The following is a 13,545-nucleotide window of genomic DNA, read 5'->3' as shown; positions in this document are numbered from 1 at the left end:
ACAGCACTTTGTTCCTGGACAGGCAGAGGGAGCACACAGGAACAGCAGCGTGTTCCTGGACAGGCAAAGGGGGCACACAGGAACAGCACTTTGTTCCTGGACAGGCAGAGGGGGCACACAGGAACAGCACTTTGTTCCTGGACAGGCAGAGGGGGCATACAGGAACAGCAGCGTGTTCCTGGACAGGCAAAGGGGGCACACAGGAACAGCACTTTGTTCCTGGACAGGCAGAGGGGGCACACAGGAACAGCACTTTGTTCCTGGACAGGCAGAGGGGGCATACAGGAACAGCACTTTGTTCCTGGACAGGCAGAGGGAGCACACAGGAACAGCAGCGTGTTCCTGGACAGGCAAAGGGGGCACACAGGAACAGCACTTTGTTCCTGGACAGGCAGAGGGGGCACACAGGAACAGCACTTTGTTCCTGGACAGGCAGAGGGAGCACACAGGAACAGCAGCGTGTTCCTGGACAGGCAAAGGGGGCACACAGGAACAGCACTTTGTTCCTGGACAGGCAGAGGGGGCACACAGGAACAGCACTTTGTTCCTGGACAGGCAGAGGGGGCATACAGGAACAGCAGCGTGTTCCTGGACAGGCAGAGGGGGCACACAGGAACGGCAGTAATTAGGGGTAGCAGGACAAATCCAGGTAGTGTGCATCAAAGGACCCTCCTGCATGCCCCGGACTCCCCTCCCTCCCTCTCTCCCTCCCTGCCTCTCTCTCTGAATGCCTCCCTCTTCCTTCCCTCTCTGCATGTGTCAGGCGAGTTGTCGTGGTAACTGTGAGGCTGCCCCATTAGAATGCGTCCATGTTTATGATGAGTGGCGACTCCCCCCCCCCCCCCCCCCATGTCCCTCCTTGCCTTCCGCTGAGAGGAAGAGATGGATGGAGGCACGGAGCAGATCCGGCTCTTAAGTGTGTCCCCCACCTCCCCCCCAACCACGCAACCTGTCCTCCACATACATGTCCTTTGCTCTGTCGCACCTGCATGTGGAAGCTGCACTGTGTCACTGTCACCTGCTGGGTGGCCGTCATGGCAGCCGCCTGGAACGACGTGAGTCACAGCAGCACCCTGCCAAACAAAAGCCTGCTGGAGTCACAGCGGCATGAGACTCGCTCTCTGGGAGAGGAACTGGGCCAGGGGCTCGAGACTGGATCTCCTCGAGAAATTGCCAGCGTCACGTGGGAAATTCTGTTAGGACGGGTCAGTCCCATGTTCAGTGAAGGTCCCGGTCGCATGATAAATATTTATGAATACAAAAAAAATCTCAGCTAAATGGGTTTCAAAGGTGAGACCATTCGTTACTTTTATTGGGTTGTTTCTGGCACTGGTGAGGCAGCCTGGGCCCGGCGGGCCGTATGTGAAAAGCACAGCAGGTCCGATACGCGCACAAAGGGGCCGGGCGAGTCTGTGAAAAAAGCGCCAGCCAATGGCGTTAGCACCGAAGCTAGCCGGCTAACAATAACGGGGCAGTATGGCGCGTCTGTGCCCCTGACATCCTCCACGGGGTCATGGGAAGGAGTAGCCAGCACTGAACGATGGGCTCGCCGCTGCAGACACCTGCTGAGCTACAGGAGGAGACCAGTGGTGAGGCTAATGGCGGCATCAGAGTCGATGGTGTCGCAAAGCATTGCCCCTCATTGCGTGCAGCCTGTTGAATCCACCACCTGAGTCACAGACCCACATCTCTCTCTCTCTCTCTCATTCTGTTTCTCTGCTACTCCATCCCTTGCTTTTCCATCCTTGTCTCACGCATGTCTCCTTTCTTTCCCTGCCTTCCAGTCCATCTAGGCTTCTCTACCCAGACAGACGGACAGACACGCGGTCGCCAAGGTTACAGAGCCATTGTGTGCCTTGTTGCCAGGTGACCGGTTGCCGTGGTGCTGATTAAGAATCCTGAGGGTGGCGCTTTGGGTTTTGATATAAATCTCCCCCATTCTCCCTGAAAGCGGGAGGAATAGGGGCTTTCTAAAGGGGAAGCAGGCGTGTGCTCTGTTTGTTTTCATCTCCCACTGTCCACCTTGGCCTCAGCAGCCAAGCAGACAGATGTAATGAAATGTCTCTCTTTTGTCCTCACCCCGTTTTTGCTTGTATCCCCTTTCTCTCTCCCTCTGTTCCTCTCTCCCTCTGTCTCTCTCTCCTTCTCTCTACCTCTGTCCCTCTCTCCCTCTGTCTCTCTTTCTCCCCATCTCTCCCCTTTTCTCCTTCTCTCTCCCTGTTTCCATCTTCCTCCTTCTCTTTTTCTCCCCCTCGCTTACTCTCTCTCCTTCTCACTCTATCTTTCTCTCCCTCCCTCTCCTTCTCTCTCCCTTTCTCTCTCTTCCTCTTTTGGATTTGTTTAAAATCAAACTCCTCACATTTGTATCTCTGCTTCTTCTCTTTGTCTACCACCAGAAAAGGACAGAGAAGCCCAGGGAGAAAGCCTCCTCCTCTCTTTCTCCCTCCCTCTCTCTTTCTCTCTCTCTCTCTCTCTATCTCCATCCCTTCCTCACTCCCTTTCTCAGCCTCATGACAGGGGGTGGCTCAGGGATTGCTAAGGTGTAACTGGCCTCCATGGTCGTGTAGAAGCTTTGTGGGGGGAGGGTGTCTGTTTGAGGGGTGGTCTGTACACAAAAGGGGAGATTTGTCCATGGGGCGGGGGGGGGGGGGGGGGTCAGTCTGTGCACAGAGAGAATGCCATCACTGGGTGTGCAGAGCCAGAGGCTCTGTGTGTGTATGTGTGTGTGTGTGTGTGTGTAAAGATGAGAATGTATGAGTCATGATGATGTATAGGAGGCCCCATACCTGTGCGTTACTCATGAGGCCCACAGGGACCCTCTATTTACAGAGAAGCTGGGGCTCGGAAAACAATAACCAACATAGATTTGTCAAGACAAACAGCTCCTCCCCACCTGAGCGGCTCGCCACTTCCTCTCCCTTCCTGTCCCACCTCCCCACCCACCCAGTTCTACCCCCCCCCCCCCACATCTCTCAGTGCCACTGCTCCCTCCTTATTTTCTGCTCCGCAGCTGGAATGGTATCGCCGCTCTGACCCTGTTCAGGGCTGGTGCGGCTGAAGCGGCCGCTGACAGCCTGAGATTAGGCCAGCCTTCAATCAGACACGCCTAGCGGCCTTGGAGGGCTCCCTGTGCCCAGCCTGCTGGGATGCCACGTTACTCCAGGAGCTTCTAATCCCCCCAGCTAGACCCGCCTATATAGCTGTGTATCATCTCACTTACTGCCTAATTCATGGTCGTGATTCAAACCCGGGGCCTTAAGCACAACGCCCCCTGGTGTCGGGATCTCCCATTGACTACAAGTCATTTAATCTGTGCTTAATATCTTTCTCTAATTCCACCCCCACTCCTTCATTCTCCCCATTTCAGGTTTCGGTCTCTAGGGGTCCATTATTATAAGGTATAAAGTGACCCCCTTTTTTTGGTGTTATTATGGGATGGAAATGGGGCATCAGTTGCGTCATCAGCATTTACATTTACATCAGTCTCCATCAGAATGGCTTAGCAACTGTATCTTAAACTTATTTACCCATTACACACTCATTTATTAGGATATTTCCTAGAAATATGTAGGTTAATTACGTGTGTCGAGGGTAACAGAGAAATCTCCCTCTGTGGATGCGTGTGACCCCCCTCCCCCCACTTGGCGTTGCCCTGCTTGCATCTCGGCGGGAGGACCCGGCACCGCATGTCACGCTCACATGCACAAACACGGCTTATGGCAAATACATTAGTGCTTTGAAAATAGGCTACATGCCCCTTTCCGGGCGTGATTAGGGGGCGGCTGCCGCAGCCCCTCGCGGTGAACCTCTGCCGGAGTCGGCATCGTTGCATTCATCTGATTTCGAGATGGAGTCACAGTGGATTACAGAGGCGGTCGAGAGGGAAGAGGAATCGATACATTAATAAATAAATAAACACCTGACAGAGGACTGGATTCAACAAGTGCCAGCTGCAGTGCCCTGGCTGGCCACCGGAGGGGGCCAAAGGGCAAGCTAGTGCTGCCGCCAGCGGCTGGAGAGGGAGAGTCCCTTTAGTCTGACCGCTCTATCACACACACACGTGCTGCACAGGGGTCACAGAGGAGCCCAGGCAGACATAAACAACACAGAATAGTAATCTATCATGGTTTGTTTAATTGGAGGCCTGGCCTGACAGCTCCTCTCAAACGGACGCCGCACCTCCCCGGCCTCCTCAGCGATAGCGGCGCTGCACCGGGCCACGCGGCCAGCTGTTCCACATCGCAGTGAGGGCGGCCGATGGCGTCTTGCGACCCCGGGGCACGCTGGCCGGGGGCCGACCCCCCCCCCCCACTTCCACATGTGACGGGTGCAAGGTGCCCGTCTGCCCCGCCGTGTGCTGTGTGAGTCACTGCGGACCGGACAGGAAGGTCACGCGGGCATCTGGGCCCTGTCCACAGTACACACACCGCGCGCACAGAAGGGGTCCGAGCACACATACACACACACACCTCAACATCAAAATAGTTCAGAAGGTTTTCTTTACAATGTAGGGATATTTAGTCCCCTCAATGTAACATATACATTGTACATAATGTAACAATATTTGGGGGACTCTCCATTTTTATTGGAGAAACTCTAATTCCAACTATGACAACCTTAACCCATACCCAGTCATAACCTTAACCATGAGTAACCAAACAAAATATGACACCTTGAATTTTTTCAATTTTTATTCAAATTGAGTTACCCGTTAACTAACAAGTCCAATCTGAGGCTACACAGTCCCATATGCTCGATGCCCTGTGTATGCCATAATACATTACTCTTGTAACCAACATTAAAATTATCTGTGATTTGTGCCACAACAGTGTGTGTATGCAACACAAAGACTGACACAGAGACACAGGGAGTGATGCTGTGTGTGTATGTAACACAAGGACTGACACAGAGACACAGGGAGTGATGCTGTGTGTATATGTAACACAAGGACTGACACAGAGACACAGGGAGTGATGCTGTGTGTATATGTAACACAAGGACTGACACAGAGACACAGGGAGTGATGCTGTGTGTGTATGTAACACAAGGACTGACACAGAGACACAGGGAGTGATGCTGTGTGTGTATGTAACACAGGGACGGACACAGAGACACAGGGAGTGATGCTGTGTGTATATGTAACACAAGGACTGACACAGAGACACAGGGAGTGATGCTGTGTGTATATGTAACACAGGGACTGACACAGAGACATAGCGATTGATGCAGTGTGTGTATGTAACACAGGGACTGACACAGAGATATAGCGAGTGATGCTGTGTGTGTATGTAACACAGGGACGGACACAGAGACACAGGGAGTGATGCTGTGTGTATATGTAACACAGGGACTGACACAGAGACATAGCGATTGATGCAGTGTGTGTATGTAACACAGGGACTGACACAGAGACACAGGGAGTGATGCTGTGTGTATATGTAACACAGGGACTGACACAGAAACATAGCGAGTGATGCAGTGTGTGTATGTAACATTGTAACAAGTTAGTGTCACATTGCTGCCATTCCCCGGCTTTGGAGACAAATGAAAGCTGACACAGGGGGGCGTCCTTGGCGATGCCTGGGCGTGAGGCTCCCCCGGGTAAATCCGGCTGCAGGGAGCAGGGTGGGACGCGGCCTCACTGCACGGTGGTGACGTCAGGGTGATGCGGAGAGCCCACCCACTGCAGGTGTCACTGTGTGGAGAGCACTGGGAAGCTGGAGCGTGCCGTCCTCTCTGCGATGTCCCCGCGTCAGAATCCAGCACGCGTTTTTATTAGCTTTTAATTAATGACCTTGCACAGTTTTCCACATTAATTACACGGCTGGTGCGCAGATGGCCTGCGTCCATCTTTGTGGGGATATTTCAGCTTCCTGCTCTAGAAACAGATCTGGAAGCAGAGGCTGGCCACAACGTTTCAGCACGCTGCTCTAGGTCGTCCTGTAATTAGCGGCTGAATGGGACAAAGCCCGTCTCTGTCAGGGCCTGGGGCCGCCTGTCCCCATGTCAGAAAGGAGCTACACCTCCAAAACTGACATCCCAGCTGCCAATCTCAGATAAAAATCCCATTTAAAGTCCCGCCCCCTTGTCCCGGGTGACCAATCAGCAAGCTGAGTATTAATGATTCAGCGTCCAGCAGCATCTCAGTCTTTATCACCTAGACTGAATATTTAGATTTGTACATTAGTCATTCTTAATTATAATTAGAGGTCTGCAAACGACCTGGGCCTGTGACTAATTACACAGTAATACAGAGTAATTGAAGAGAAAATGAATTTTCGAGTCAGGTCACTAAGGTATTCTGCTTTTTCTATATTTTGCTATCGGAATTAGATCGCTGAAACGTCCAGCCTTGCAAATGGCCACAGGTAAAAATATAAAAGCATCATTTTGTAAGGCAGATATTTACATATTTTCCTGTAGGTATTGATGTAGTATTTATACACAGACATTAAGTCACTAAGCAGACTTAATTAGTTCAGCTTACTCTGTCTTAAGAGCTGGTCAGTGGGTTTATCTCAGGTTATTCACCCTGTGGACACTCAGCACCCCCACCCCACTTTCATCACCCCCCCCCCCCCCATGTAAGCACAGTCCAAGCTGAACTTTGATCAGTTCCCATAAGTGCTGTGAAAACACGGGCACTCAGATAAGCAGGCAGCATCGATCCCGAGGCGCCGATCACCGAGCGCGTCACATGCCACAAGTCTGCGGAGAAAGCTGGCTGCTGACAGGGGGCAACGTGCCGCACAAATCAATGCCGCCCAGACGTAACGATCCTGGGCGTAAGAGAGGAATCGAGCCCGAGATCAGGTTAATCCCAAGGAATAAGGGGAACATTCTGCACTAGGCCTTTTCAGTCATGTGGAATGAAGCCGGGGAGACAGGAAGAGAGGAGTAAAGGTAGGGAGAGCAGGAGCTAGAGGAAGCAGGAGGGAACAGGAGGGAGCGAGAGGGAGCAGGAAGGAGCTGTGTTGTCACTGCATTTATGGGAACTGTTCAGCTTGGACTGTGCTTATCTGGGGGGGGGGGTGAGAGCAGGAGCTAGAGGAAGCAGGAGGGAACAGGAGGGAGCGAGAGGGAGCAGGAGGGAGCAAGAGGGAGCAGGAGGGAACAGGAGGGAGCGAGAGGGAGCAGGAGGGAACAGGAGGGAGTGAGAGGGAGCAGGAAGGAGCTGTGTTGTCACTGCATTTATGGGAACTGTTCAGCTTGGACTGTGCTTATCTGGGGGGGGGGGGGGTGAGAGCAGGAGGGAGTGAGAAAGAGCAAGAGAGAGTAAGATGGACCAGGAAGGGGCAATAGAGAGCAGGAAGGAGAGGGAGCAGGAGGGAGTGAGAAGAAACGTGGGCAAGGCTGGAAAAGTGGAAGGGAGCAGGAACAAGTCTGAGACGGAGCAAGAGGGAGTGAGAGGATGTGGAAGTGAGAGGGAGCAAAAGTGAGAGGGACAGAAAGGGAGCAGGAGGAGTAGGAGGAGCGAGAAGGAGCGGGGGTGAGCCTGAGTGGGAGAGAGCAGGAGCAAGACTGAGAGGGAGCAAGAGGGAGTGAGAGACTCAGCCTGAAGTCAGCCCCACTGCGAATGTCAATCAATTCTGGGTGCGTCGCAGGCCCCGTGGGAGGGAGTGACATTTTAAAGCGCGGTCTTATTTGGGGGCGGGGGGGATCTATTTGTTGTAGTCACGGTAACAGCGGGATTTTTTCTGCTGAGGAGGAAAGCACGTTCTGACCGGGGGTGTAGCATGTTGGCAATGGGGGCTGGGGGGGTGAAATATTTATAGCATCGACTGGAAGCTGCGGGCAAAGAGCGACGAGCATGGGTTTGAATTCCTCAGAAGCGACGAGACAGTGGGGGCTGAGCTGAGGATGACAGCCAGGAAGGCAGGATGGGAGGGGTGATGGGGAGGGGCACTGCAATGGCCCTATCTCCCTGACGGTGCATCTGTCCGAGTGTGTGTATTTGTTCTTAGCCCAACAGTCTGTCAGTCAAGCTGTATGTCTGTCCCCAAATACATTTGTCTGTCCTTGTCAGAGTAGCCTTCCTTGCCTTCATCTTCATGTCCAGTTATGTGACATGCAGCGTATCCAGGGTCATATCCCAGCTATGCTTCTGGGAGCGAGACAGCCTGGGGGAGACAGGCAGGAAGCATATGCAGATCATCTGGGCACCTGGGAGGTGTGTGCAGCTCCAGTCAACAGGCAACACAGACAGTCAATGACACAGGGAGCTTGTCATTGTCCCAGCCACACACACACACACACACAGACACGCAGACACACACACAGACACGCAGACACACAGACACACGCACACACACACACACGCACACAGACACACACAGACACACACACACACTGACACGCATGCACACGCACACAGACACAGACACACAGACACACATACAGACACACACAGACACTGACACGCACGCACACAGACACACAAACACACACACAGACACACAGACACGCACATGCACACACACACACACAGATACGCACATGCACACACACACACACACAGACACGCACATGCACACACACAGACATGCACACACACACACACACACAGACACGCACATGCACACACACATACACACACAGACACGCACATGCACACAGACACACAGACACACATACACACACACACACAGACATTTAAACCTCCTGTCTCGTGGCTGCCCGAGTGAGAAATTAAATGTTTCTGATGAGTAACTTTTCCCTCTTCATCCCCAACCCGTCTCTTTTTTAATTTATTCACATATTTATCAACTATTTATTCACTCGGAGAAATTAAAAGCTGTGCAGAGGCGGGTGGAGTGTGGTGTGTGCGGATGGCGTGTGAGGGCAGTGTAAGCGAGTGGTGTGTGCGGATGGCGTGTGAGGGCAGTGTAAGCGAGTGGTGTGTGCGGATGGCGTGTGAGGGCAGTGTAAGCGAGTGGTGTGTGCGGATGGCGTGTGAGGGCAGTGTAAGCGAGTGGTGTGTGCGGATGGCGTGTGAGGGCAGTGTAAGTGAGTGGTGTGTGCGGATGGCGTGTGAGGGCAGTGTAAGCGAGTGGAGTGTGCGGATGGCGTGTGAGGGCAGTGTAAGTGAGTGGTGTGTGCAGATGCTGCCCCTCCCTCTCGCCACTGCCACAGGTGTGGGGGGGCTCGGACCCCGGGAACACGTCAGCACAGCTGAAAGGTGCAGTGCTGTGTTACAGGACACGTTTGGGTGGGTAGGACAGAATGGTTCTGTCTCTCTCAGGATCTCACCATGACCGGGCTGGATGACAGTAGGTAGCAGATAGTAGGAGGCTGACTCGTTTGCTGCTGAGGTTAATCAGGTGACAGTAACTGGGAAACACTGGTACCAGTACCGCTGACCAGTCCCCAGTCAATTGTGTTAAATCTTGAGGCCTGTAACTCCCGAACACACATGGGGGGCCGGCCCCCCTCCCTTGCAACATCGGCCTCTTGGCCCCTGGCACGTGTGTACCCAGGATTCCCACGCCCACGCCATCCCGCCACCTCTGGCGCCCCAGCGTGGGCGGTGCTAATCAAACAGACATGACCCTTGCCCCCCCCCCTCCACCCCCCACGCACCTGATTTGACAGCAGGCACGGATGTGTGGGTGGGGCCGTAGCTTCAGGGACTTTGCTGGACATTTGGGTGTTTGGAGATCCTGACAAACCACGTGCCCCCATGCCCCCCCCCCCCAACCCACTGACTGCCATAGCATCCTACGGGGCTCAGGGGTTCCCGTGGCCCCCGAGTCGCCGCCCGCCTTTACTTGCCCCGCCTAATGTGAGCGAGGGGGCTGACACTCCCCACACTGAGCAAACTGTGCCGTATCGATCAAGCCGATCCAGTCAATCATGAGAGAGCGAGAGCGCAGCGCTGGGGAGATGGAAATCTGAGGACAGCCCCCGCAGTGATCTGGGCACTGCTGACACAGCAAAAAAAAAACAACAGCCAACGAAGCTGGCAATCATTCACTGAGCCTTTGTCTGAGTCTTACCTCACGGTTAAAAAATGACTAGATAAAGGATCCATCCAGGGTCAGATCTAACCCAACACTGCCCCCCCCACCAGTGGTCTGTAGGTGGGGGGTGAATTATGACCCAGAGACAGCCAGCATTCCCTCGATCAGTATGTGTGCCCACCCCCAGCGCCCAGCCCCTGGGTGCCTTAGATGAAACTATTTCATTTGACTATTGTCTTTCCCTTCTTTTTCCTCCTCTTTTTTAAAGAAAAAAAAAATAAACGAAGTACATCGAAAAACGTGCCTGAAATACGGAACAAGCTATTGACATCTTAATACAATAAAGGAAAATAAACATAATTATCCTGATCGTTATAATTATCTCCAGCCCTGCGGCCCATAATAAATAATTCATCTGGTAGTTAATTAAATGGATATGTCAGCAAAGGCCCTGGTTATTCTGCACCTCAGACACTATGGCGATGTCGACGGCATGAGGGCGAGGGTGGGGGGCGGGGGGGGGGGGAGTGTGCACAGTATGCGCCTGGCAAGGAGGTCTCAGGGTTAGGCCTAGACCCAGCAGAAGACACTGTGCTGCACACCAGCACGATACCCAGCACCACACAAAGGCTTTACATGCTGAAGCACATCTGCATTCCCACTTTTAGCAGACACTGATGTATAAAGCAGTATTTCCCAATCTGGGACCATCAGACAGTCCTTGTTTTTGCTGTCTCCGAGCTCCCGGTTGAGCTGGGAGGGAGCAAAAATGTGGACTGTCTGGCAGGGATCTAGAAGGGAGCAAAAACACGGACGGTCTGTGTGTCCCTGAGGACCAGATTGGGAGACACTGATCTAAAGAAACGTGCAGTTGAGATAGATAGTATGTCAGAAGCATACAGCCGCCAAGGAGACAGCTTAGGTGATATGAGCTGCTAGACTGAGCTTCCAGTGAATGAGCAGTCAGCACTGGATCGAGAGCTGCACTAAACCTGGTTAGAAGCCAGTCAATGCCATAAATACATTGCATGGAATAGCTGCCTACTGACTATTTCCAAATACAAGACAAAAGCATCCAGTGTTTTCAGGAGACCGTAACCTAATCCAGTGCTTATCTATATGTCTTATGTCTATGTTTTATGCTTATATGTCTTACATATTTCTATTCTACTTGGTGCTCTTTTGCCCTATGACCAATAAAGAACGATATTTATCTCTGTATATGACCCGTGCATCACAGAGATGAGACGACAATAAACTCACTTTGACTTTGATTAAGCGAGGAGCAGCCAGTATAGACCGAGACCAGGTCAATGGCTGGGGGTGTTAGTTGTGAGGTTCCCACAAAACATCAGTCTTGTGGCATTTCATGGTGACCGTGACTTGATGTTCCACCACTGAAGAACCATGTACACTATTTGGCCAAAAATCTGCGGACACCAGTTTATCCAGCATCTTAGTCCGAAAGGAAGGGAATGAAGTTGGCCTGCCCTTTGTTTCTGTATCAGCCTCTACTCTTCTGGGAAGGTTTTCCATTAGATGTTTGATGTCCATTAGATGAACGTTGCTGGTGGGATTTGCTGCCGTTCAGGTTGTGCTTAATCGTGTCACTTTCCAAGAGTTTGTGTAGCCTAATACTTCATAGTGGAACTTTCTCCTAGACGTGTCAAATTCACCAGTACTTGTCAAGGGCAACTCTATCAGGGCAGAATTGTGGCAAACTGGCTTGTTAGAAAGATGGAATCCTTTACTATAATGGTGCCAAGTTGAAAGTCACCAGCCTCTTCTGTATGACCACCCATTCTGCCATTAATATTTGTTGCATGACTGTTTGCTTAATTATACCCCTGCATCAGCAATGAGTTTGGCTTAATTAGACAATTACTCTAATTATTAGTGCTGCTTGCATACTATTCACCAAATGTGAATTCCAATGTATGGAATGTCTACTTACTTTCCTGTGGGGGGTGGGGAATCTCTGGCTGGCATTGGCTTGCTGACCAAAGAGGTCGAGATGGAATGTAGGTCCTGAGGGACGGAATGGAGGTGGGTGCTGTTCCGATAATATCTTTAAAAATCGGGGGAGCTGAGCTTGATGCGACTGCCCATAGGGAGCTATGAAGTGAGACAAGCAGGAGAACTGTGAGGGCATCCCGGCTGATTGAATGCCAGACGCGCTGCCGCATTCAAATTATGTGCTGCAGTTTCACTGCTCGTGCTGGCAGCCCTGGCAGTGGAGAGTTACAGTAATCTAGCTGCAAGACAACGGAACTTTGAGTTGAGACACATATTCTGATAAATAAGGGTTTGATCTGCCTGATGTTATCTGAAATAAATCTAGAACGGGAGATCGCCACTATATGGTCAGCAAACGATAGCTAATCATCTATTATTACACCAACTACACACAATCACTATTCGATTAAACACAACAGTACAATACTCAGCAGTACTCAGCAGTACTGCAGCCTGTACTACATGCTTCATAGTACCGCAGCATTATACTACATAACACTGAAACTCCAAGCTACCACACTGATTTCACTACACAGTCGCTGTTCCAAAGATCTGATTTACTATGTTTTTTGAAGGGTACAACAATTTTTACAAAGTTGAGGGACAAAGTATTTATACTGAAAAGAAAAATGTAATAATATAGCTGGCAGTGGGGCCACATTAGCAGAGGGCAGAGCTAAGTTTGGGGTAAGAGGCCCTGCCTTGAATTTTCTTTTGGCTCTTAACCTTTACCCCCCCAAACACACACACACCCGTACTGTCCCAGGCCCCACCCAGCAGGGGGGACTTGACTGACAAGCTGGCCATCCATGCCAGGGGGCCGAGATACACTGGAGCCTTGCCCGGCCTGGAGCAGTCGGTCACGGGCCCCTCGCGATTCCCACAGTGCACTGCAGGGGGCGTTCCGGAAAGGCCAGTGCTGTAAAGGTGCCTGTGGTTATGAGATGGAGTGGCGGGGGGGGGGGGGGGGGGTGAGGGATTAGGAAGCAATGTGGGGTGGTGTGGGGGGTCATGCTTGGGAGATGAAGTAAAATGTGAGAGCAGGACCAAACTGTGTATCTATGTAACTTAATCTCTCTGTGTCTCTCTGCTCTCTGTCTCTCTGCTCTCTGTCTGCTCTCTTTCTCTCTGTGTCTCTCTGCTCTCTGTCTCTCTCACTCTCCCTGTCTCTCTCGCCGCTGGCTGTCCCGCCCGGTCTCCTGAGCCTAATGACCACCTTCTCCTCACCATTCTCCCGCTGTCTGGCCCAATTACGCTCATAGCGGCGCTGCTGATGAGAGAATAATGATAGCTGCTAGCTAAGTACCTTGTTAACAGAGAATTAACAAATAAACACAAGCAGCAACACTTTGCTTCAACCCTTCCACCCCCCCGCCCCCGCTGCCACACTAATTTGCACGAGTTGAGGCCCCCCCCATGCGATCTGTGCGCAGTATTAACCGCGGTTTATACCCATTTAAAGCCATGGTGACGAACGGTGCAAGTTCTAGAGATCGTGAACCTGTGCGACAGCGCACACCAACTTAATCTCTTCTAGAAACTTCTTATCCTTACGTATTAGCTGGTGTTG

This window comes from Paramormyrops kingsleyae, chromosome 10, assembly GCF_048594095.1.
Source record: "Paramormyrops kingsleyae isolate MSU_618 chromosome 10, PKINGS_0.4, whole genome shotgun sequence".
Taxonomy (NCBI): Eukaryota; Metazoa; Chordata; class Actinopteri; order Osteoglossiformes; family Mormyridae; genus Paramormyrops; species Paramormyrops kingsleyae.
Note: the sequence above shows the minus strand (reverse complement) of the source record.